Source organism: Felis catus, chromosome B2 (genome assembly GCF_018350175.1).
Source record: "Felis catus isolate Fca126 chromosome B2, F.catus_Fca126_mat1.0, whole genome shotgun sequence".
Classification (NCBI taxonomy): Eukaryota; Metazoa; Chordata; class Mammalia; order Carnivora; family Felidae; genus Felis; species Felis catus.
In genome coordinates this window covers 137,501,919-137,528,083 of record NC_058372.1, presented here as the reverse complement: position 1 = coordinate 137,528,083, position 26,165 = coordinate 137,501,919, and the positions used below count along the sequence as shown (strand labels likewise).

The 26,165-nt window shown below is 38.7% G+C and overlaps 1 protein-coding gene and 1 long non-coding RNA gene across 5 annotated transcripts in view; one reads left to right on the top strand and one right to left on the bottom strand.

Moving 5' to 3' along the window:
* Positions 1–26,165, top strand: part of RGS17 (regulator of G protein signaling 17) — a 99,124-nt gene that overhangs the window by 22,200 nt on the left and 50,759 nt on the right. The gene's annotated exons all lie outside the window — the stretch shown is intronic.
* Positions 12,787–16,307, bottom strand: LOC123385581. Its single transcript, XR_006598414.1, has 2 exons — positions 15,130–16,307; positions 12,787–13,155 (listed from the first exon to the last, which is right to left on the bottom strand). It is a non-coding gene; the product is annotated as an uncharacterized LOC123385581 (long non-coding RNA).

The following is a 26,165-nucleotide window of genomic DNA, read 5'->3' as shown; positions in this document are numbered from 1 at the left end:
AGTCTCTCGTACCAGTTTTCATTATCTGCTTGGTGGGTTCTGGACAAAGTCTGACTCCAGTATACGTCTATTAACATTCTGTGTCTGCGTTTCTTAGACTAAGGTACATGTGATTCAGTTCATTGGGTTGTAAGGCCTGTGTCATTCAGCTACCCTCATTTTTTCCTTCTCTGAAGAATTGATTAACCAGATTGGCATGTAAGAAATTCTTCGAACTCATGAGCCTATGCCAACTAATTCTTCGATTCTTTTTTCCCTTTGATCTGCACATTAAAAAATGAGAATGTTAGCTTCCATTTAGGTATGCTTCAATCCAAAATAAAACTGAAAATAGGTTACAGAGTGATGTGGCTATGACTTCAGTATGGAAACTTAGAAACATTTTTTTTTTCTTTACAAAGACTAAAGATTTATATCAAAAAGAAGTTCTAGGACAGAGAATTATTCTGTTCCTTTCTAGTCCAAATCACATTTCTGGGAATATAAGGACTCTAGAACTAGTCTTTCTGTATGTTCCCATATGTTTGTGTACATATACACATTCTATCCATGATTTTACTTAACTTGAAAGATGTATGAGTTTTGCCAGTTTTACCCCTAGAGAAAACCAAAGACAAAGGACAAAGGCAGGCTGCATGTCCTGTCCTTCCTACTGGGGTCCCATCTGACTGTCACAGCATCACCTGGTGTCTGCTGTTTGGACTTATGGATAGAGTGAGTGATAAAGGCTTATCACTTTCCTTAGTAGAAGGCTGTGAAGGAGCAAAAATGCCTTTGAAGTACAGAGAAAGGTCGCTACATCTGATGGAATGCCAGGCAATGAATCTGATATCTTGGTGGTAGGTACCACTGCATAACCACCTAACATAGTCACCCAGGGTAGCATATACTGTTAACTGCCAAGGTCAATCCTACCAGCCTCCATTTTCATTTTATGAAGGAATTCTGCTTTAAACAGAAAAGGTATCTGTCGTAGCTTTGAATCAATAGCATATAATGTGGTCGCTAATAGAATATGGAGTAGTAGAATGATTGTGAACTTTGAAGTCTATCAGATTAGGTTCAAATCTTAATTCCAATGCTTAGAGTATAAGCAATTGCTTAAATTATTGAAAACTTGGGTTTTTACTTGTACTGTGAGAGGATATTTACCTGACAGAATTCTAAAGAATAAACTAGGGTAAATTAAAACATCTAGCAATAATCTCTAGTATATATATTAATACTTAAGCCATTATTCCCAGACTTCAGCAATCCTTTGACCACTCAGGGACCTAAACTCCATTAACTGTCCCTCATCCCCTTGATGTCCTCTTATTCCTGGATGTGAAAACTTTTTAAAAGATTTCCAGATTGCTATTGTCTACACCCTTCTAGGCATAATAGTTGTTTAATAAACATTTGTTGGGTTAAAGAATAAATGTGTGTAATGAATGTTTAAACCCACAGGTCCTTTTTCCTTTTATTCTTAAGAAATATTTGCCCATTTTCTCATGCAGTCGCACTACATATTTTATCAAGAGCCACAAATAACAGCTGACTAGTTCACTGCTTTTTCCATTATTTGTCAAGGAACAAATAAGTCAAAGTGCTTAAGCTATTACATTTCATTCTTAAGTTACAATCTCATAACACACTGAGTTAAAACATCTATAAAACAAATAGGTTCTAGGTGGTTCCACTAACACCAATGTTATTTTTAGAGGAAGAGGTCCTTTTATAAAGAAGGGGCAGTCTCTTGGGGGCACCTGGGTGGCAGTCAGTTAAGCGTCCGACTTTGGCCTAGATCATGATGTCTCCATTCCAGACGTCGAGCCCTGCATCAGGCTCAAAGCCTGGAGCCCGCTTCAGATTCTGTGTCTCCCTCTCTCTCTGCCCCTCCCCCATTCTCGCTCTGTCTCTCTCTGTCCCTCAGAAATAAACATTAAAGAAGGGGCAGTCTCTACCTTTGGCCATGTTTTTTATATGCTTTCTACCATCTTTCTGAAAACCTTCAAGAAAAGTTAATTTATCTGAAATAAACATGAAAACCAGAGATTTTCAGTTTAATTTTATTTTTATTTTGAGAGAGAGATTAAGATTGAGATTGAGATTGAGATTGAGATTGAGATTGAGATTGAGATTGAGATTGAGGGAGCATGAGCAAAGGAGAGGTACAGAGGGAGAAAGAGAATCCCAGGTAGGCTCCACGCCAAACAGGGCTTGATCCCACAACCCTGGGATCATGACCTGAGCTGAAACCAAGAGTCAGATGTTTAACTGACCGAGCCACCCAGGGACCCTGATATTTTCAGTTTTAAATGAGGCATTCAACCTGATGACACGAAGGCCAGTTCTGTGACCCCTTTGTTCATCAAATTTGACAGCTCAAGTTTTTTAATGGGACATTTTTCTTATGGAGAAAAAATACCCTACATTTTAGAGGTGAATATGAACTATTATTTATGTGGCAGTGGCCATATAGCTATATAGCCATATAGCTATAATATAATCTGTAAGCTGAAAGAGACTTGAGATCACTGTCTGGTTTGATCCTCCTCCTATTAGGGAAAAGGGAGAGCAAACTCAATGAGATTAAACGGCTGCCTTACTGTGATAAGGAAACGATCCCAGCTTGACACCCAGGATCTCTGTTTTGCAGCAGCTCTTGCTTACTGAGCATTTCAGAGTGGAGCAAACACACTGCCAGGCCTTTTACATGCATCACAGATCCTCACAATAAGGAAGTGAGGGAAGTCTTATTATCATTCCTTATTTTTCTTTTTTTTCAGATGAGGAAACTGTCCAGAGAGGCTAAGTAATATTTCTACATTACATAGCAAGTAAGACTCAGAGCCTGTCTTCAGCCTCATTGAATCACCTTTCCCCAACACTTAATGGCCTTTCCTACCCTATGCCTTCGCTTATGATGCCTCCCTTACCTGTCAGACTTCTTCCCCATTCTTAACAGACAACAGAAATGTCTGTTGGGAGCCACTCCAACCCTGTCTTCTGGATTCCAGAAACGCTTTGTTCATTCCCTCCATCAAAGTCCTTATATTGTAACATTATGAAGGATCTATTCCCATCCTTCTTCCCATGGGATGTTACTTCCCTAAAGACTGTCTTATTTTTCCTTTACATTTCTTAGACTTATCCAGGACCTGGAAGATGCTTATCAAGTGTTAGTTGGATGACTATATTATAAGACAGACTCTGTGTTGTAGAGAACTGAAACTGATACATTCACATTTTCAGAGCTGAAAACAGTGTGGCACCTAAGTATTATTTGTAATTATTTGCGAACCAAGCTACAACTATTTCTTATGGCTCTAAGTAATCAAGTGCCTTCCCATATGGAGACTTATGCATCCTTTTTACGATTCAGCCAATATGAATAATACAGAATTAGATCATTTTTTCATAATCTGCCAAAACTTGGAGAAATGGCATTCTGGTACATGCCTTCCTCTTAAAATATTTATTTGAGAATTATTTGTGAAGTACTTTTAGAAATAGAATTCTGTGTCTCTATAGAATAGCATATATAATTCAAAACCCTGCTGTACCTCAGATTCAATGATTAAATGGATAGATTTTCCTAGAGTAAATACATCTGGCATTCAATTTCAAAAATAATTTATTAAATTGCAGCATTCTACCAAAACACAAAGTAGAAATATTTAAAATTGTGAACAGAACACGACCCCTTCAGAAATGTTTCTCCTGTTTTATTCTTGTATTCCCTTTGCTGCTGCTTTTTTTTTTTTGTATCTGTCACATGGTGGCCAAGATGTACACCCTTAAATTACTTTTAACAGACTCTCTTTAATATCAAAGTATATTTCATTATGAAACATAATGATTTTCTCTCTCTGCTACTCAGAATCTTTGATTTGCCAGTGATTGGACAAAGCTGAATTTTGAAAATATTGTTTATGTACCCTTAGAAAATGGCACTTAAATTTGTATTTTCCCCAAATTATCTTTTTAATTTTTTTTAATGTTTATTCATTTTTTTTAATTTTTTTCAACGTTTTTTATTTATTTTTGGGACAGAGAGAGACAGAGCATGAACGGGGGAGGGGCAGAGAGAGAGGGAGACACAGAATCGGAAACAGGCTCCAGGCTCCGAGCCATCAGCCCAGAGCCTGACGCGGGGCTCGAACTCACGGACCGCGAGATCGTGACCTGGCTGAAGTCGGACGCTTAACCGACTGCGCCACCCAGGCGCCCCTAATGTTTATTCATTTTTGACAGAGTGTGAGCAGGGGAGGGGCAGAGAGAGAAGAAGACACAGAATCGGAAGCAGGCACCAGGCCCTGAGCTGTCAGCACAGAGCCCAACATGGGGCTCGAACTCACAAACTGCAAGATCATGACCTGAGCTGAAGTCAGACGCTTAACCGACTGAGCCACCCAGGCATCCCTTCCCCAAATTATTTTAATTTTTCCCGAAAACAAATATATATATGAGGTTTACTAGTAGCCAGGATCAGAGAGGCCAAAAGTGGGATGGTGGTTGTCAGGGCCTGGGAGGAAAGGTAGAATTGGGCGTTGTTATTTAATGGGCATAGAGTTGCAGGTTTACGAGGTGAAAATAGTTCTAGAGATGGATGGTGGTGAGGGCAGCACATCCTGCATGTATTTCATACCACTGAACTCTACACTTGGAAAAAATGGTTTAGGGTTGCCTGGGTAGCTCAGTTGGTTAAGCATCCAACTATTTTAAGTTCGTGTATTGATTTCGAGAGAGAGTGAGTGGGGAGGAGCAGAGAAAGAGGGAGAGAGAGAATCCCAAGCAGGCTCCATACTATCAGTGTGGAGCCCAATGCAGGGCTCAAACTCATGAACTGTGATTGCACAGACTGAGCCACAACCAAGAGTTGGGCGCTTAACTCAGCCACCCAGGCGCCCCAAGCAACCAGCCTTTGATTTCAGCTCAGGTCTTGATTTCACGGTTTGTGAGTTCAAACCCCACTTTGGGCTCTGCTGCACTGACAACACAAAGCCTGCTTGGGATTCTCTGTTTCCCTCTCTCTGCCCTACCGCTACTCACCCTCTCTCAAAAAGAAACATTTTTAAAAAAAGGTTTAGAATGGTAAATTTTTATGTTTGTATATTTTATCACAATAAAATTTTAGAAAAAAAAAGTTATGATAGTTACCTCAAAGTCTTTTTATCCTGGAAAAAAATGTTAATGTGAATGAAATAAGAGTTCAATGAAATTTTACCAAAATTTTGTCAGAAATCCATCAAAAACAATTCAAGAGCATGGTGCGCTAATTTCAGTACTGGCATCATTAACTCAATGTATTTATTGAGTAATTGATCCAGCTTTCAACTTAGATCTTCGATCATAGTGTAATCAAAAATAATTATTTTCACACTCCATGACAGACATATTAATATGAATGTAGAAGTCCATACACACAAAAAAATAGCATATCCATGATGAATAAAAATGATAGGCATATTCTAGAAAAATATAATGACTCTTTCAGAAATTTTCACAAACCAGACCTAACAAATATTAAACTCTTAACGGATGCATCTGAGGTTTTGCATTATTATTAAAATTGTTTTTTGGATATAAATGTTTATCTTATTTAGTTTATGAAGATTATGTTAGCTACAAGATTATACATGAATGTAGTAACTATAAAAATTACCTTTTGAATATGGTAATTATAAAAAAGATTATTTTTTTAAATTGAACATTCTAATTCATAAATGTTTTATGGAGATTAAACTGATAGCAAAACGGGATATTCCATTTGGAAGAAGGTATAAAACTTCTCCACTGAAAATATATGCCTGGGGATGGATGAGGAGGGGAAAAGAAAAGGGGCTGGAAAATTTTTTTGAGACTTTTGTCCTTCTCCCATTTGTTTGCTTGTGCAGTTTTCAGTTTATCGATATATTGAAAACATCTCAAAAAACTACAAGAAAACCAGCCTGAGAATTAAAATTGTTAAGTTGAAGCTCATCTATTTCCTCATGATACAGAACCAGACTTCCTAAAATTGTTCAGTGCTCTGAATTTTCTGTATTTTATTTTTTTTAATATTGATACTGACCAATATTTTTTGTAAGTTTATTTATTTATTGTGTGTGTGTGTGTGTGTGTGTGTGTGAGAGAGAGAGAGAGAGAGAGAGAGAGAGAGAGAGAGAGAGAGAGAAAGAGAGAGAGACAGAGAGAGAGAGAGAATCTGAAGCAGGTTCCCTGCTGTCAGCACAGAGCCCATTGGAGGGATCGAACTCACAGATTGTAAGAACATGAACTGAGCTGAAATCAAGAGTTGGACTCTTAACCAATTGAGCCACCCAGGTGCCCCAAGAGTACTACTGATCTTTTTGCTAGAACACTTTGAGTTTGTCTCCAGAAAGCTAAATGGAAACATGTTGTATATTTATCCTCTTATCTATTAGAACAAGATTGTGTTGAGTAGGTGCCCTTTTAATGTTTATTTGTTTTTGAGAGAGACAGAGAGACAGAGCAGGGGAAGGCATAGAGAGAGGGAGACACAGATATCTGAAGCAGGCTCCAGGCTCTGAGCTGCCGACACAGAGCCCGAAGCAGGGCTCAAAGTCACAAACCGTGAGATCATGACCTGAGCCAAAGTCGGATGCTCAACCAACTGAGCGACCCAGGCATCCCGAGTAGGTGCACTTTTGGGCCTCTCTCTGTTCTCCCTATCTCTGTGGACTCTAAAGAATATGTAGCATTTATCCTATCATTTAATTATCTTATCCAGATGTGTTGCAGTATCCCCATCACCTGTCCCCTTGTTTACTCCTCATCCTTGAAGGAGGCAAGGAATGGTCATGATTAATCAAGAGTTAGGTCCCTTGCTGGTAGTTAAGGGGTTTGTGGAAGATAAAGTGAGCTTTCTCCTTGTGGAAAAAAGAAAGATGAACCAAACCAATACTAAAGTCACAGTGCTTCACTGACTTACAGAAATGATCACAGTATTAGGTACCTGTGAAAAGAGATCCCTGGAAAACAGGGAGTTTCAGAGGCACAGAAAGAATCAGGTCGAATTACCCTGTGATCCAAAATGCAGTTCATCTGCCTGTAGACAGCATGAATGTACCATTAAAAATATCTGTGTTGAACAACACCAAGCTAAAATCTGGAATCAAGAGGCGCCTGGGTAGCTCAGTCAGTTAAGCGTCCAGCTTTGGCTCAGGTCATGATCTCACAGTTTGTGAGTTCATGACCCACATCAGTCTCTGTGCGGACAGCTCAGAGCCTAGAGCCTGCTTCGGATTCTGTGTCTCCCTCTCTCTTCCTACCCCGGTCACACTCTGTCTCTGTCTCTTATAAATAAGTAAATGTTAAATTAAAAATATATATATAAAATAAAATCTGGAATCAAATAAGACACCACATGTGCATTATTTTTTTTAATTAAAAAAAAAAAAGTTTCAAGTACACAGTACCTGGTTGTGAGACTAATTAATTGCTGCTGATGACAACATTTCCTGAGTAACATCTTCATAGGAAAATGAAAATTTAGTATTCTGAAGCCCTGATAATGTCAGGAATTAGTCAGTCCATGTCCCCCCTTTTACTGCTTTTCAAATGAAAGCAAATCATAGAAGGAAATTGAAACTATAACTGCTTCTGCAACACTTAGTTCCTCAGGGGGTACTTGGACTAAAAGGAGTGCACAACAGCAAAACACAGTTAAGGTACAAGTTCTATGAGTCATCAAATGCTGTTTGTATAATTCCAAAACATTCATAAGCTAAATTGTACTGGGATAATTTGTGAGCAATGTTCTGACCTCTAACATTTCCAAGTCCCACTTGACTTTGTAGCTTAGGGGTATTTTTTTTTTTTTTTAAGCAGACTGTGTCACTTTAATTTTGTGATTCCCAAGTCCATTCTGCTCCAAGCCATGTATAATTGTACATTCTTTATTCCAAAGGCAGAGCAAGTAAAGATGGAGAGTTGGAGGTGGGTGAAGACAAGAAACACTGCATGACAAAACAGAACCAAATTAATGGATATTAATTTTTAGAATACAGATACCAAAATATTCTGGTTTCCTAGAGAGATCTTAATAAAACAGATACTGATAAAAGCTTTAGCGTCAAAAACCAAACCTCAAGAACATTTTGGCTGTCCTAAAGAAATGCTACCTACGTCTTCAACTGCTTGCCATGAACATTATGAGGTTAAAATTGCACCTCAGTATTTAGGTATATCAACAAAACAGCACTTTCTTCAGGCAGAGAAGACTTCTCCAAAGTGGACAGTCATAAACCTTGTAAAATTCTAACATAGAGCTTATATAGATGGGTTAAAAGATGAAGTATGTCTACATTTTTTTAAAAGAAAAGAGTACAAAAAGGTAAATTCAGTAATCTTTTGAAAAATGTTTAAATTAAGCTTTTCATGGAGTGGTAAATATTGGTCTCATGATATTCCCAGCTGAATCTGGACATCATATTTCCATCAGGTTCCCTCATGTACTGTTTTTCATGTAAGAAGCTCATGGTTTGATCTAAATATGTCTTTTGCCAAATACCTATTGAAAAGTGATTCAGGTTTTTAATTTCCCCAAATTTACAGAATATTATTCAGTGGAAACAGTATTTTGGACTCAAATATTTGTACTGCAAACTTTATACTTAAATTATGGATTTTAAGTGTTGTATCTTTGCAGAATACATACCTATGGGAACATTAGCTCAACAACCATTAATATATTTCCTGTAAAATATTCAAGGGTTTACACTTGACAAAGTTATATGAGACAGTTCTCCAGAATAGCCACATTTTTCTTGTTGAAGAGGTAAATTCAGTATCTCAATACACCAGTAGGAGACATTTACAATCAGTTGTGCTTTTAGACAGTTGTATTACTAGGCAGCCTCAACATGTATAACTAATTAGATTATTTTCATGCTGTTTCTAAACCAAGCTCCTTTTTCCTTATATCTTTCTGATCTGTAGAATTAGGTAATTATAAATACTGAAGTATCTTTAAAATATTCTAAAAATGTTTACATTATTTAATCTTCATAAATTCTTTTATCCTTGCCTAAATCTTGTATTTATTATTGTAGTAATTGTTAAATGGTGTTACTGTAGCAATAGCAACTTGGGGGTGAAATGTTTATTTTTACTTCTGTCTATTGTAGAGTAAATACCCTTAATAATGAAGTTTTCAGCATCCTGGTTTTTCCCTTTTTATAAATTGATAATAATTTTTCCTTTACCTAAATTGATTTCTCTTGCACTATAGAACAAATAATATTTGTGAAAAGGAAAATTTAAACTAGAAATAACATGATTATTCTGAAAGCTTCATATACTTTTCCATTCTTTTTTTTTTAATTTTTTTTTTAATGTTTATTTATTTTTGAGACAGAGAGAGACAGAGCATGAACAGGGGAGGGAGACACAGAATCTGAAACAGGCTCCAGGCTCTGAGCTGTCAGCACAGAGCCTGACGCGAGGCTCGAACTCACAGACCGCGAGATCATGACCTGACCCGAAGTCAGCTGCTTAACCGACTGAGCCACCCAGGCGCCCCATATACTTTTCCATTCTTAAAGAAAAGTAGGTCAGTGGTAGGATTGTACCTGCCAAGACAATCTTCTGTTAAAGATTCTATGGGGGCAACCTGGGTGCCTAATAAGGCATCGGACTCTTGATTTCGGCTCAGGCCATCATCTTGAGGTTTGTGAGATCAAGCCCTGCACTGGGCTCTGTGCTGATAGTGCAGTCTCCTTGGGATTCTCTGTCTCCTCTCTCTCTCTCTGCCCCTCATGCACACTCTTTCTGCCCCCCTCCCTCCCTCCTCTCTCTCTGACTCTCAAAATAAACATTAAAAAAAAAAAGATTGTGTGGACTATATATTGATATCTGGAAAAGATTTATTAACACTTTATCTTTTACCTGAAAAAAGGGTTTCATCACACATTTAATAGACTCAGCCTAGATATATTAACCGGAATGATATAAAAATTATAAAATGAATGCTTGATTATATATACATATATATAATTATACATATATAAAATTATACATATATATATAAAATACTGAGATTTTTTTCTTTAGCAGACTGTAGAATGGACAGCAAAAGAAAAACAAAGTTTAAACGGATCATTAATGTGGGTAATTGCCTTGAAAAAAAAGATGGTGTAATCATCTGTATCAGTTTCAGAATCACACCTTTTTGTATGCATCTACCCAGATTTTCTTAATATCACTTTTTTACACAAAGGTACCATACCTCTTTAATGTGTTGATGGCAGAATCAACATTCACCAAATGGCTGGGCCATTTCCAAACTGTTCCTTTCAACCACTTAATCACCAACATTATAGTTAGTTTAGACCCATTATTTTCAGTTTTATTAAAAATGGACTTTCTGTTTCTAGATGAAACCTTATTTAGAATTCTAATTTCGAGAATATAAATGTTTTTACTAATTGGATTCAGTTGGCAAGATGAGCACATAAATCTATTTCTGCCTACCCAGATCCCTTAAGAAAGAAATAGATGTATGCATATTTAAATATAAATATGTGTTTTATGATACATCCTTAACAATAATGAGGGAGGGGGGAAAAAAGGAGACAATTGGCCAGATCTCTGATTTTGAGGCATTCCTGAAGGAAACAAGACAAGAGGAAATCACAATCCAAAAATGTTTGAGAAAACTCTTTCTAGGGGCGCCTGGGTGGTTCAGTCTGTGAAGCGTCCAACTTCGGTTCAGGTCCTGATCTCATGGCTCGTGGGTGCGAGCCCCGTGTTGGGCTCTGTGCTGACGGCTCAGAACCTGGAGCCTGCTTTGGATTCTGTGTGTGTGTGTCTCTCTCTGCCCCTCCCTGGCTCACGCCCTGTCTCTTTCTCTCCCTCAAAAATCAATACACATTAAAAAAAAAAAATTAAAGAAAACTCTCTTATAGGTGGAAGTAGTTCTAGAGATTCTGTAAATACATAGTCAAAATACATAAAGTAGTACATGTTTCTGGGAAATCACTGGATGAGCAGTGGGAACCATGTGTGGAACGGTTGAATTATTCCTCGTTCTTTTTCCCCTCACAGTAATCTGTGGGCAGCTGCAGTTTTTACCCCAGGCTAAAGTAGCAAATATGGCTTACAAAGACATGGTACTATCCCAGATGGCTTATAATCTGAAATATAAATGGGTAAGCCACATACTCCGAAGAGAAGCTACCTGCAGGCACCTTACCCCAGCATGGCACCCTCTGCACCCCACAGTCAGCAGACGCACCTGCAGATGGGCAAGCAGATGGGAGTCTCACCTACCAAGAGGAGTAGACAGCCAAGGAAGACCAAGAAAGACAGATATCATGAAAGAAATTCAATAATGCCAAGATTGAAGGCCTAACAACTGAGAAAACAAAGTAAAAACTTTGAAGTAAGAATAATGATGTCCTCAGGAGTTCATATACGACATGAAATATTCATAAAATAAAAATAAATGGATGAAAAGGAAACAGACATTGGAAATAAAAAATACCTTTACTTATAAACTTAATAAGAATGATAGGTCAGGTTTAATACATATGAAATGTTTACTGAAAACAACAAAACATGAATTTAGTTTTATATTGTACTAGGCATCTGTACTGGTTATTTATTGTTACGTAAAACTTCTCTCCCCAAAACTTAGTAAAGAGTGCAACCAGCACGTATTATCTCATAGTTTCTGGAGGTCAGGAATCTGGGCACAGTTTATCTGAATGTTTCTGGTGTAAATGCTCTCACAAGGCTGCAAAGAGGGGGCCACCTGGGGCTTCGGTCATCTCAAGGCTCAGCTTGGGAAGAATCTACTTCCAAACTCAGTCATGTGGGTGTTGGCAGAAGCCTTCTAGTCTTTTCTGGCTGTTGGCTGGACACATCATCAGTTCCTTACCACATGGGTGTGCCACAAATGGTAGAGTGAGGGATGAGAGAGAGGGCCAAGACAAGCCACAGTCTTTTCATAACCTAATCTCAGAAGTGACACCTCATCACTGTTGCCTTATTCTCTTCCTTAACGGTGAGTCAGTGAGTCCAACCCATATTCCAGAAGAGAGAATTGCACGTTTGTGTGACTATAGGGAGGCAGGGCTCATTGGGGGCCATCTCAGGATTCTCAAAAGTGTCCTCCCCTCACATCATAGGCTCAAAGCTCAGAATCTCCTCTAAACCAGATCCAGGTGTGGTGCTGCTTAGGCATAGTTCCTTAATTAGAGCTCACTGAGTACTCCATCTGTAAGCTGAAGAGACAGGTTACCTATCTCCTGTACATCCAACATCCCGTGGTGGCACAGGCAAAGGAGAACCACTGTAGACATCTCTCCTCACAAGGTGGTGGGGAATGGGAAACTCAAAAAGTCACTGCTACACAGAAATTCTGGAAAATGTTGGAAGCTGGGAAAATGTTGGTAGTTTTTGCTTAAGTCTCAAGGGCTAGGACTAATTCCCCGTGCCTCTCAGCTCCGCATCTGGGTCATCTTTCCTTTTCTTTGAAAGGTAGCATGTGTTTGCTGCTGAGTAGCATGTGTGAATGTTTACATTATGAAAGACTAGAGGATACGCATATGTGTGGACACACACAAAAATAGTTAAGAGTTGTTTCTAGGTTATGGAATATTTTTCGTTACTGTGAATATCTGTGTTTCCTAAATTTTCTACAGTAAACATCTTCAATTTTTGTAACAGACACACACACATAAAACGTTTTTAAGCGTGGAAGAAAATCACTTAATTCAATACCCAAAGGTAATCTAATGAATTCACTTTTACTACCAGATCACAAGACGCAAAATGTATAAATCACATTGCCAGTTTATTAATTCATGTTAAGAAATAGTAGCTAGCAAAAACTAAGTCAGAATGAGAGGGTTGCTTGGTGAACACTCAATCGGAGCGAAAGATAAAATGAGTAACTATATCCACACGCTGTATGTTGATCGGTGTTTCCACTGTGGTACAAACGGTGACACTAAGTCCGTCTGTCAAGTGATACGTGGACTTGAGCTGAGCCGGGTTTGCCTTTCAAACCTGCTTCTGTGGTGTGAAAAGATCATCCCTCTTCTGTTATCCCAGTTTTCCACACGGAGTACAATTCAGCAGCTTAGATTTCAGTCTTTTAAAACACAGTTGCATTTGTATTAAGTCTCCCAAACCACTTTATCTCTGTATTTATAAAAAACAAACAAACAAACTGGGGGGTCATTCTTGCAAATGATGAGCACCTTTATGTTTGAACTCTTGCTGATTTTACTCTCAGAGTTCTGAGTTACTTCTTTATTACTTCAGGTACTGACTAAAAATATTTTGGGTGCACTTTCTAAATTAGTTTTTTAAGATGTAGTCACTTCAACACTGGTAGACTTTTCTTCTTCTAGAAACCTACCTACCACCTAAATAATAAATAGTGCCTGCCTCCCAATGAAATGGTTTCACATATTTAGTGTGTTTAGCATATTCCCTGCAGGCATTAACTGTGGTAATAAGAATGCTGAAGCATTCTAAATTATTCTGGAAGGGGCATGTAGCAGTTCACCCTCCTTCAGGGCAGCTAGAAATATGGTATCCATCACAGTGAAAGTGGCATCGCCGCTTCTTCTAGAGCTCCTTCAAAACAGGATTCATAATTTCAGCATAATTGATGTGCAGGCTGATTTTTGCAAAGTGAGAAATGAAATCAGTGACCGCTAGTGTTCTGTTTTACCCTGTTGATTCAATGGCCATTTTCCTCATGCTTAGGATTAACTTTCAGATAGCTTGTAAATTATAGTGTATTTTTTAAAGCACTATGTCCAAATTTGTCATTAGTTCTGAAAATCAATCCATACTGAATATGATGAATCATGACATCGTGCTGTCATATTATATATACATAGTCATTTCCTCCTTTTTGGAAGTGGGGGTGGGGAGTAGCAAGATCCTATTGCCATGGTGCATTTAGTGATTAAATCCATCAAAGAATTCTTGAAACAATTATTTTCGTGTAGTGGTCAGGAACAACTAAAGGCTGTGAGTTAGCAGGCATATAATTATCCTTCAGGGGTTGAATCTCTTAGACCAATGCAGGAAAACAGGGATCCCAAGAGCTCTACCGGATTATCAAACAATAAAATTGACCAGATGAAAAGGACAGCCCACCTCCTTTACTCTCCATTTTCATGTGTGAATCCCTCTAAATAAAGTCATGTAAACCTGCACAGTAAGCATATAATTCTCATGCTTGCAGATTCAGTATGAGTGCCTTTTTTCAGAAGGTTGATCTCCTGGGCACTTATGTGATTTTGTTAGAGAAGGAAATGTAAGAGTAGTGAAGTAAATATGGCTATGAAAATCCAACATACTATTAACATAGTAAATATACTAATGCCATTGATAGGTAGAGAGAGAACCAGACATTTTGTGAGTGATTTTTTTTTTTTTTCAGTTAGAGCGGTACTACTCAAAGCATAACCTGTGGACTGATGCCAATAGGTGAGCTGAAACTACTGATCAGTCAGAGAATATAAATCAGCGCACTGTTTTCCTTATTCTTTTGCAAAACCTTGTCTCAGTGTGGACCGGTAATAACCATTTGAGACTAGAATTTTGAGAAGCAGTCAGCTAGAGTAGTAGTTCCAGTCAGTTCTGCTATCCTGCTGCCCGTGTCATGGCTATGTGATTCTGATGGGATTCTATGTGTCTACTATGTGATTCTGATGGGATTCACTTAGCTGTTTTGCCTCTGGGTTTTGCCCTCTTTGTGAAGGATGTGGCACCGATAATCCCTGAGCTCCTTGTCAGAGATGTAATTCAAATTTATGCAGTGATTGAGTTTGAGTATAGAGAAAAGGCTAGGTAAATAATGGCAATTAAAAATTATACTATTAAAATGGTGTCTGTGAATGCTGTGTAAGATAACATGATTATGAAAAGTGAAACAGTCTGCCCTATACTATTTGCATATATACTGTATTTCAACTATGTAAAAACATACACAAAAAAGGATGAGCATTATTTAAAAAAAAAATTAAAGCATTGGGAAACTCTGAAGCCTAGGTATTTCTTTCTCTGTTACCTAAATTTTGATAACATGGTTATATCCTTCACAAATAGAAGTGAACAAATAGCATACAAATGTATTCAGTTCAACAGAGTACACACCTCCAATTTTGGGTCTTTTTCTATATTCCTTAATGAATGTAACTGCTCTGTTTCCACCATTTGGGATATCCATCCTATGGCATTTCTCAGTTCCTTCTTCCTACACCAGGCAAGGCTCTTCCAGTGCAAATATTTGCATACTTCCAGCCAGTCTAGAGTCAAAGAAGCTGTTCATTGGACAGTACCTACGTAACCTTCTATTACATTAAAAGCGGCACAGCTTCTAGCTAAAGCATTCTCCACCTGTCCTTTGTATTATCTTCCAGTCTTCTCAGGAACCTTAAATCACTTCTGTCTTTAAAAATGGAAGTTTCCTCCCTTGACTCTACACCCTTTTCCAGCACTTCTTTACCGCTCCTCTCCCTTTCACAACCCAACTTTTGAAAGAGTTGTTGGAGCTAGTTGGCCTTCTTGTCTTGTCTCTCCTTTGTACCTCACCCCTTCCGATCAGTCTGATGTCTTAGACTATATATATGGCCATCTTCTGATGGTCCTTGACCCCCATGTATTTAAATCCAGTAAATTTTCTTGATTTCTGTGTCAATCAGATACAGAATCCACTCTACAATAAAACAGAAACCAAATTGGCTAAGGGGTCTTACATAGCTCACAGAACTCTAAGAGTGCCCGTGAGACAGGCTCGGTGGCTAAATGTCGAGGAGCAAGGCTCACCTGGGGCAGCTGGAGAGAAAATATCATTGCTGCTTCTGGTCAGCCTTGATAAGACTCTGGGCTGGATGACAGAACCTCTGCTGCTCCCCTTCATGAATAGCCAAACGCTTCTCCCACCTGACATGCAGAAAACTTACTCTCTGCAATGTGGCCCTCTTTTCCCTCTTATACGTTAATAAATCTGTCATTCATCTAAATTCCAATGAGTTATTCATCACTACATTCCCACAACCTAAGATCATATATCATACCTGAATGTCATACATCAATATTATCAACATTCCTATTTCATGATAGTGAGGTTTACAATGATATTTTCAATATTTGCATGTGTGTGTGTCTTTAAAAGTAACCCCTTAATCTGGAAAGCTATCTTATAGTTTTTAGTTATGGGAAAGCTAACATTGTCTCCTCAAGAAAAGCATGCCAGGGGCGCCTGGATGGCTCATTCGGTTAAGCGTCCGACTTTGGCTCAGGTCATGATCTCAGAGTTGATGTGTTCAAGCCCCACGTCAGGCTCTGTGCTGACAGCTCAGAGCCTGGAGCCTGTTTTGGATTCTGTGTCTCCCTCTCTCTCTGCCCTTCCCCACTCAAGCTCTCTCTCTGTCTCAAAAATAAATAAACATTTAAAAAAAAGTTTTAAAAAATTTTAAAAAAAGAAAAGCATGCCATTTTATAGTTTGTAGCATTAACAAATTCAAGCAATTATAACTTAGGATCTTACAATGTTAGCTTAGAAGTCTAGGTTTTTGTTGAAATGCAGCTCTTTGGGCTTAAATTCAATTTATGTTGTAGCAGTTCTTACATTTCAATTCCAAGATCTAGCCCTAGAGTAATATTTACTGGTTCTGTTTCTTGTTTGTTTCCCCTTCTCTGCTCCCTGATCAGTATTGTCCAAGAATTAATGAATCGTGTCCATCAAAGATTAGTACTAATGATCTTATTTCCATAAAAACAGACTCACCACTCTGCCAGCTTTTTCTTCTGCAAGCTTGCTTGTAGGAAATGATCCATTAGTTAACAATTTAAAATAAACTAGAAAATGTTTGTCTTCCATAAATCTATGACCTAGGCCTTAATGTATTTCAGTATTTTCCTAAAAGATAAATTTTGTAAAAATCTGTAATGAAAGCTATAATGACTACTTTTTAATCTATGCTCTAAAAACTGATGAAGAAAACTAGCTTTCTTAGTTTCATGAGATACTCACTATAAATGAGACAAGATATTTCCTCACCACCAGAATTCAGATAAACATTTAATTAGAGATACAGTCCTTATCTTGGAGGAGATGGAGACGGAATTTGTGGGGGAGAGTCTCGAGAGGAGGTGAGTTTTCAGATAAAGAGCTGCGGAAATCTGCACAGGATCTACTTGAATTTTTGCTAGATGCTAGGCCATGAATGCATAATGTAAAATTCCACAAAGTCAAGCAAAGAAGAAGGCAAGAGTAGTATGCGAAACATTTCCCAGGGCTCATAGTTAGGCAGGAACCATTCAAGCTCCAAGTAGCCAGAGTAGATGGATAGTCCATGGTAATCACCTGGTGCATCTAGTGGGGATCCTGGTGGGGTCAGGCCCTAGTAGGAGAGCTGGACTGCATTTGGAGTGATGGCTACTCTAGACCCACACTAGCAAAGCTTGAAAAAGGGCCTTAAACGGATCATGCCAGTCTGCAGGTGGCTCAGTGACCTGCCAGAACAAAGTCCAACTACCATTAAGAGAAGAAAACAAAATTTCTTATTTAAATATGTGAGTGGATTAGGCAGCTATTTGGGCCTTATTTGGGAGTAGTTTTAAAGTTTTAAATTCAGGGGCACTTAGGTAGCTCAGTCAGTTAGGTGTCCTACTCTTGATTTTGGCTCAGGTCATGTTCTCAGGGTTGGTGAGATCAAGCCGCACCAGGCTCTGTGCTGACAGCTTGGAGCCTGCTTGGGATTCTCTCTTTCTTTCTCTCTGCCCCTCCCTCCTCCCCCCCTCCCTCCCTCCCTCCCTCTCTCTCTCTCTCTCTCTCTCTCTCTCTCTCTCTCTCTCTCTCTCTCAAAATAAAGAACCTTTAAAAAAAAAGTAAAAAATAAAGTTATGAATTCCATGCTTTCATAATTATGGGAACATTTAGATTTCCTGTTTCTTGTTCTTTTGAGGAATTAGTCCATTTGACGTGAGCTGTCCATCATTGGCATAAAGTTGTTGCTAACATTCCCTTATTCTTTTAATGTCTATAGGACCTGTCAGGGTACCCCTTTTTTTCATTCTTCATATTGGTTATTTGTCTTCTCTTTCTTCCTTGGCTTGAATTACTTCAGTTAACCATCCCCCACATTCATGGATGTTTGGGTCATGCCCAATTTTTTCTTACTATAAATTATGTGTTACTGTATAACCATGTGCCCATACCGTTGCATATTTGCAGAGCTGAATCTTCATGGTAGATACTTGGAAGTGAGATTGGCTAGATCCCAAAATACCTATATACTTCTATTAGATATTGCCAAATCCCCCTGCATCATGGTTGAACAATTTTGTTTCCCTTCCAGTAGTATATGGAAAGTAGCTTTTTCTCCACAGCTTTTCTGACAGGATATGTTGTCAAGCTTTTGATTCATAAATCTGATACTTGAATGATGGTATATCAATGTAATGTAATTTGGACTTATTTATGCATAAGGTTAAACGTCTTCTTAAAGTGCAATTATGTGTTTCCTTTTAGTGAATCTGTATACATTTTTTGTCCATTTTTTATTAGGTTTTTGGTTTTTTCTTCTGTTTAAAAGAGCTCTTTAGATCAGCAAACTGTAGCCTTGCCCAGACTGAATACTGTGATCATCCTCACAACTCAGTATTTGTACCTTACATGTCCTCTTGGTAGAGTTGTACCTTCCTGTGGAAATTAACCCTAAACATTTGTCTAAACATTTGTCTATTGACTCTGCTTATGCTTATTGATTATGATTGTTACTTTTGTTTTGTTCTGTTTCTCGCCATGCAAAGTCATTTATTTTTTTCTAAAAGTTGATCGTGGCTGGCAAGATTTACCCTTCTCCTGGGTTATAAAGAAATCCACCCACATTGTCCTGTAATACTTGTATATTTTCAACATTTGCTTCAATGTCTGGAATGTGTTTAGAGTATATTCTGATGTATAATTGGAAGATTCGAGGAATATTATCCCTTTCTAAATAACTATTCATTTCTTACAACACTACCTTTTCATGTTTATTCTGTACTAAATTTCCATTCTTCTCCTCTGTAAATAGTATCAATATTGAATAGGTTCATCAAAGAAGAATGGAATTTGCAAAATAAGGAGTCAAATTATTTTCAGTTTATTTAAAGCTAGGTTACCTAATTTGAACTATGTAAATAACTTCTGGATTTTTTTTTGAACTGTGTAAATAATTTTTTTGTTTTTTTGGAACTACGTAAATAATTTTTAATACAGCACAGGGGTGCCTGAGTGGCTCAGTCAGTTAAGAGGCTGACTTTCGGCTCAGGTCATGATCTCACAGTTTGTGAGTTCGAGCCCCGCGTCGGGCTCTGTGCTGACAGCCCAGAGCCTGGAGCCTGCTTCAGATTCTGTGTCTTCCTCTCTCTCTGCCCCTCCCCTGCTCATGCTCTGTGTTTCTCTCTCAAAAATAAACATTAACAAAAAAATTTACAGCACAGAATAAAATGTATGAACTCATTTATTTATATTGTTACTTATTCATCGTTTTGTAAGTTCATGTTGTTGAAATAATCAGCCCAGTTTTGCTCTCTATTCTGTTCAGCACCCAGGTCAGGACAGGATGTGGTTTCCCACTAATGTGGGATCAGATGATGGCCCCTACCTCGCCAGGCTTCTTCTCTCTTAACTGTACTTCAAAAGGAAAGCTCAAAGAATGGACTTTAGTTCTTTTCCCAAACTGAGGTTTCCTTATGAAAGGCAAACAATCAATCAACTAGTAAACAATCTATCTTTGATACCAACCATGGGTTGCTGTATATACAAAAATCCTTTTTAAAGTATCACCAACCCAATTAGTGATAAGACTATAAATTGCTGACAACATCCAATTAACTAAGGCTAAGGAGGAATTTCTAATAAATTGTATCCTGTTTGTAACATCTATACACCTAGACTGGGAAGGCAGCCTTTTTCCTGCCAATAACAGAACTAAGGAAGCATTTTTTTTTGTTCCATTCTACTCTACAGTCATTTAAAATGGTAACTGGAGAGTTCCAAATATTTCTGTAATCCATTCTGCTTTGACAGGGACTTCTGTAATGAGGAAGCTGTTGAAAATGAATAGTGTTCTGAATAACCTATTTTATGTGACCAGTTAAAACAAGGGATGTAGAGCCAAACACAATGAAGGGGATGGGTTACCAGGAGAAATGCTCGTGTGGAATCAATTTTGTCTGCCTGTTAAAACTCAGAGACACTGACTTGAGACCAGCGGAACACTGCTGACTTCTGGTCGTGCTGACTTGTGTGTGAATGAACCGCCAAAAGTTAGTTATTATCCAACAAGCCCCAGAAAACATGATCGCTTGGGAAATGGAAGAGATTGTGTAAATTTGCATCACAAACAGGGACAGCTCTTTGCTTAAGGATAATAACATTCATTTCCTTCTTAAGAATTCTTTTAAATGTTGAAAAAAAAGTCCTTCTGTTTATATTTCAGGAGTGACAAGAAACACTCATCTGAATAATCTTTTAAGCTATATTTTAATATATCTCAATTCTGACTCACCTCTTGAGGTGGGTCTGAGTTTCATCTCTGTCTTAGTTTAGGTCTGAATGTCGTCCTTAGCAATGTTCAGTAAGGGTCATTGAACGTAACGCCTTTCAGTACCTGTTGTTGTCAATCAGTGAGTACACAGAACACACATGAACACGGAGCAAGAGAACAGCCCTCGATGCTGGATGACCACCATTTGTCCCTCTAGAATATTCTCCTCTCTTCTTTAGCCTCTTTGTCCCAAGAGACTGATCTGTTTGGCCTACATTGATGCGTTTGGCCAACACGGAGCATGGCAGGAGGGCAGAGGGGGTGATTGGGATATTTGCTTCCTGCACAGTCACCTGAGCTGCCTGCCTCTCTGGGTCTGCCTCAGATCACAGCTTTGCTCAGAAGACCTCTCCCCACATAACCCCCTGTGTCCCTACATCCTGATGACCATTTTCTCTCCTTGGACCTGCATGACTAGGAGAGGTAGCATCACCTGTAATACCTACACCTATCACCTGTTCCTTAGGGTGCTGCCTCGTGCCTTGGGGCTTCCCCACTTTCCCCCACACCCTTTTTAAACAGCCCATTGTGAAACACTCTTTAAACCTGACTGTGCCATCAGTTACCTCCCGGGACCCTGACTTCTAAAGCCTCTTTGAAAATTTTATGGAATATCCTCAAACTGTCACAGACATGCCTGGGGCACCTCAAGCTAAGTCTGGAAAAGTAGCAGATGCTAATAAGACTTTCTTAAGGGGAGTGAGCCTGTTTGGATAAAAAGCACGTCACTGCCTTTTCTGGGCAGGGCTTGAGGAGGAACTGGAAAAGAGGTCTGGAGCAGAAGGAGATGGTTGCATAGGAGACTAGCGATGCCTTTACTTATGGTAATTCTAGTAACATTTTAGTGAAGTATTTTAGAAGCCCCTTGGGCGATGTATTTGCAGTGAAGGGGATGCCCTTTTATTGCAAACCAACCTACAAACTTTCACTGCAAACCAATATAACGAAAACTGATGGGCCATTAAGATGAAAAACAAGACACTTATCTTTAGACTGATACATAACAGGAGCTGTACATAATAGGAATGTAATGTATGCATGTTCATTGATTTTTCTGGATTTGTAAACCTTCAGTTGCAAATCACAATTTTATATATTTATTTATTTGAAATCAAGAGAGAGAGAGAGAGAGAGAATGTGTGCAAGTAGGGGAGAGGCAGAGAGAGAGAGAGAGAGAGAGAGAGAGAGAGAAAGAGACCTAAGCAGGCTCCATGCTGTCAGCACTGAGCCCAACGAGGGGCTCAATCTCACAAACCGTAAGGTCATGACCAGAGCTGAAATCAAGAGTTGGATGCTTAATCAACTGAGCCACCCAGGTGCCCCAATAATCTTTATATTTTAAATTTTGAATCAAATATTTCACAGCTCACATGAAATGGAAACCAAGTATTCTAAATGTATTTGTATAATGAACAGTATTCCCAACTGATATTTAAAATAAATGCTGACTTTTATAGGCTTTCTCACTGAATAAAACTGATTATTTCAAGTTAATGGGGAAAAAACAGAGGTCGAGATAATGACAAGAGATTGACAAAATCATGCATCATGGATGGACTGAGCTATCCAGCCTTTCTGGAACATCTGGGATATGCCCATGCCATAGCCTGGCAGAGAGATTGGCATGAGGGCTACGACTGCAGGTTATGATCACTTCTTGGGTCCTATCAGAGCTTTGCCCTAGAAGTCTGTGCTAGAGCACATTGCCAGGAATTATTAACAGAGAAAGAAGGAAAGACTGGAGATAGGCAGTCTTAAGTTTAGACCTTTACTGAGTATTAGGTGGATACCAGGGGCTAATCTCTCTGGTTTCAGTTTCCCTATATATAAAATGGCAGTATCTACATCATAGGTTTATCGTGAGGGTTGCATGAGAATGCACGTAAAAGCTCAAAAATAATGGTCTGATTGAGTGTGTGATGGCACAGCCATTTTGGAAGATACTTCAGCAGCTTCTAAGTAAACTAAACATATTCTTACCCCATGATGCAGCAATCACACTTGGCATTTATCCAAAGGAGTTGAAAACTTATATATATATATATATATGTAAAAACCTGCGCACAATGTTTAGAGTAGCTTTATTCATAATTGCCAAAACTTGGAAGCAACTGAGAAGTCCTTCAGTAGGTGAATGGATAAACATTCACCTATCCATTCAGTAGGTGAATGGATAAATCCAGACAATGGAATATTATTCAGCTCTAAAAAGAAATGAGCCATTAAGCCATGAAAAGACATGGAGGAACCTTAAACGCGTATCACTAAGTCAAAGAAGCCAATCTGAAAAGGCTACACACTGTATGATTTGCACTATAAAATGTACTGCAAGAGGCAAAACTATGGAGACGATAAGAAGAGTAGAGGTTGCCAGAGGCGGGGGGTGAGGGGAGAGATGAATAGGCAAAGCACAGAGGATTTTTAGGGTAATGAAAATTCTCTTACGATATTACAATGATGGATATATGTCATTACACATTTGTCCAAATCCATAGAATGTGCAACACAGAGAGTAAACCCTGAAGGTAAACAATGGACTTTGAGTAACCATGATGTGTCGTCAGTGTCAGTTCATCATTCTGGTGGATGAAGATGGTGGGAAAGATGTGCATGTGTATTGGGAGTGGTGGTATTTGGGAAGTCTCTGTACCTCCCTCTCAGTTCTGTTGTAAACCTAAAACTCCTCTCAAAAAAATAGTCGTCTAGCAAATTAAAAAAAAAATAATTGTCTCATCCCACTTCTGTCTAATTATATGATCCATTTCTCCCTAAGTCAGTAACACAATGTCAGAAGCCCTGTTTCATGAGGCTGAATTTTGCTGAGACCTGAAATGTGTGTTTTGTTTTGTTTTGTTTTTTTAGTATTTTAATGCCTTATGAATTGTATGGAATAGAGCAGTGTAGGAGCATTTTTTTCCCAACAGTATGTGAATTGCTTCTACTTTTCACACTCCTAAGTATACTAATATTTTCTGTTCCTACACAACGAATCATTATCATCAGTATTACCTGAGCAGCCAGTGACAGTCGAGCACTGCCTTAGATGCTGAAGACACATATAATAATTTGGCGCTTCCCTTATCTTCAAAACACTCGTATAGAAAGGACAAAAGCATACAAATCAGTTCAAGTACTGTAAATTGAATGCTCACCGTGTGCCCAGCACTTTGCTTATTACAAAGATCTTTTCATTTAATCTCACACCTTTTGGTAAATTATTAGGTAATGTTATTGATTTCATAGCTGCGTGACCTAGAGCTCAAAACAGTTAGGTAACTTGCTCATACAGTAAGAGAGCCGTAATCTGAATTTTCAGCTACTGCCATAGAGTACATACTCCCTGACAATGCTAATTCTAACATCTGGTACAGACAGTTAAGTGTTCGAACATTGTTACTCGATGTGTGATTGTGTGTGAAAACCTTTCTTATCGGTCCTTAACAAGCTAAATAATGAAATCGAGAGTAAGCTTTTACAAATGTTTACAGCAAATTTGACAGAGTGATTTTTATGTCTATTAAATCTAATAGTAAAAACTAATTGGTGTTTTGTATTGCATCTTTTGTCCATCTTATTATTTATTTTTATTGTATTTGACCAAAGTACTGCTCCATGCCTGATTGGAACGTTACAAACCAAAAAATAAAACAACAGCACCCTAGTCCTTCGCTACCAATAGTGTGAGTCACTCTTCTAATCCAGAGGATTAGTGGCATGGGAAAGGATCAGACATGAAGTAGAAATTATGATGACAGTGAGAACAGCTAATGATAATTGAGTACTTATTAGGTGCCAAAGATTGTGCTTCGTTTCTCTCTCTCTCCACGCTACATACACACACAAACCATATAAACCACATGTATGCCATACACGTGTGATATATACATACCTGTGTGTAAACATATATATGCATACATGTATAAGTATGCGCATACAGTACCATATATAGGTACATGCATATATTTCTTTGTACAGAGAGAGTTCTCATTTAATACCTGCACAACAACCCTAAAACATGGAAGTAGATATCTACCATGGCCATTTTACTTGATTATGTTCTGGATATTACTGCTAACATCTGCTTCTCCCCCGAGTTATTCTTAGCTAAAACCAAATGAATGGACTTCCTTTCATTACCAGTGCTCTTCTGTGAATATATGAGGATGGAGAATAATTATGCTTCCCCACCTCTCCTGTCCCCCTAAAAGTAAAACCAATCACTTTCCTTCTTATCTCTCTTCTATATTTCAGGGGGTACTTAGTGGGAGATTGGAAGGAGCTGTGTCAAGGGCTTCAGAAGAGCATGTATTCCTTCACCATGCTTAGCTTTTCTAGTAGCTGCTACTCACTCTTCCTGGAATGAGTAAGAATGTTCTGCTGTGTGAGTGAACGGTGCTGACTGAATTGATTCCATCACTCGTGTACTTCCTGGAGTTTGGTGTATTTGTTAAAAAAACAAAACCAGGGCGCCTGGGTGGCTCAGTTGGTCGAGTGTCTGACTTCGGCTCAGGTCATGATCTCACCGGTTCCCGAGTTCGAGCCCCACATGGGGCTCTGTGCTGACAGCTCTCCCTGTGCCCTCTCTCCCTGTGCTGACAGGTTCTCAGAGCCTGGAACCTGCTTCGGATTATGCTCGCACCCTGACTCTCTGTCCCTCTCAAGAATAAATAAATGTTAAAAAGACTTTATAAAAAAACAAAACAAGAAGATTGAGGTGGTATAAACTTTATAATGGAACCAGTTTGCTGAAAATGGTTACATTAAAGGCAGAGTAGAAAACACACGGGCTTTTGAACATTTCCTGGTTACTAGATTGTGTCTTTTTTTTAAAGTTTTATTTATTTATTTTGAGAGAGAGCATGAGTCGGGGAGAGGCAGAGAGAGAGAGAGAGAGAGAGAGAGAGAGAGAGAGAGAGAGAGAATCCCATGTAGGCTCTATAATGTCAGCGGCAACTCAAGGTGAGACTCAAACTCATGAACCATGAGATCATGACCTGAGTGGAAACCAGGAGTCGATGCTTAACCAGCTGAGCCACTCGGGCGCCCCTATATTGTGTCTTTAAATGTTCTTTGTTGGGGCGCCTGGGTGGCTCGGTCAGTTAAGCGTCCGACGTCGGCTCAGGTCATGATCTCACGGTCTGTGAGTTTGAGCCCCGTGTCGGGCTCTGTGCTGACAACTCAGAGCCTGGAGCTCTGTGTTTCCCTCTCTCTCTGTGTCTCCCTCTCTCTCTGACCCTCCCCTGTTCATGCTCTGTCTCTCTCTGTCTCAAAAATAAATAAACGTTGAAACAAAAATGTTCTTTGTTTAGATGTCTATTAGTGTGAGACAATATACTGAATGTAACTTTGGAAAGAATAGATAGGATATTACCTCATATACTGAATATATCTGAGGAGGTGGCAGAGTTAAGCTGTTATACAATATAGAAAGTATTGGGAAATGCAAGAGAGAATCAGAGACAACCTACACTGGCTTAGTTGTAGAAAAAAGATTTGAGTAGCCTGTAGGGATATTACATTAACACAAATGTGGATGGGGTATATTTTGCGTTGTAGCTGTCTTCTGGAGATGCTGGCACATAATATTAA